Below are 1,373 nucleotides of genomic sequence, written 5' to 3' on the forward strand. Positions count from 1 at the left end.
TTAATATATATGAGTTACTGTTGTATGTTTACACAAGAAAATATGTTCAAGAACGTTCACAGCAACATTTCAATACTGAGAAACAAGAATGAGTCCAAAGTTGTCATCAAAATTCACATAGATGAATCAATAATTACATATCTGGAAATGAGGATGCTAAAAACTTTGTGAAATATCAAACTAAGTTTGCATGAATGAATCTCAAAAAATGCTTCCAAAGTAGAATTTTCATGCTATGATAAAAATAATAAGTGGGCAACATTTAACAATGTATACACTTTATATATACATGTGATAAAACTGTAAAAAGAATAGATGGAGTGTTTCTCTTAGGACTAGAGTGTAGGTATGAAGGACTTCATTAGAGAAAGGTACAGAGGGAGGTTCAAAATGTTAAATTTTATTTCTTAGGTTGTGGGATAGGTGTGTGGGTGTCCATTATATTTGGAAATAATAACCATTTATTATTTTACTGTGTAAATGATGTATTTTATAATAAAATAACACTTTTAGTTATTTTGTTATGCTACACTTATCTGATGGAGTTTTCAGAAGAGCAATATAAGTAGATGTAAAATGCTATTTCTGCAATAAATTCATACTAAGACCAGAATAATTCTCAATGGCATAAGAAACTAAGGAATGCTGATATGCTGTGTACAGTCCAGATCCAAAGACCTTGATTACATTGTTCTGTGGAATTTACCACTTGCCAACATAAAATTTACCAACACCTGAAGGACTTCCTTCAATTTAGACTATGTATTATTCAGGAACCTTTCATTGCAAGTGACTGAAACGCAGTTGAACTTAGGCAAAAAGGAAAATGTATAGGCTAACATAATTTAGCCAAAACAAGAAGAAAATTATTATGACTTCCAGATATTTTCGTGTGTGTGTGTGTGTGTGTGTGTGTGTGTTTAACTTCTGCCTCTCTGCTTCCTACTTGCAGTTGGCTTTTGAAACTAACAGACTAGACATGTATTTTTGGCAACTTGATCCTTATATTTTCTCAGCTTTGCTACATATGCACACTCGACTGGCATTTTTTTTTGAAGTTTATAATTTTTTAATTTTTTTCTTTTTAGATATATGTGACATTAGAGTGTATTATTTATACCTGGAATACAATCAACTGGCTTTTTCTAATAGACAAAAATAATGCTATTTGAAGGCCAAAGAAAAGAGTGGGTAAAGAAACAATCCATGTATTTCATTAATTATACTAACTGCCCACACCATATTGTAAAATAGTCATTTTTATAAAGAGATCTTGGAGTAAAAATAAAGCTTGTAATAGATTAAAAAATATACATATATGCATATTCATATAAATCATAAAAATCAGTTGTGGATACATGATTAATGATGAC

Source organism: Callospermophilus lateralis, chromosome 16, assembly GCF_048772815.1.
Source record: "Callospermophilus lateralis isolate mCalLat2 chromosome 16, mCalLat2.hap1, whole genome shotgun sequence".
Taxonomy (NCBI): domain Eukaryota; kingdom Metazoa; phylum Chordata; class Mammalia; order Rodentia; family Sciuridae; genus Callospermophilus; species Callospermophilus lateralis.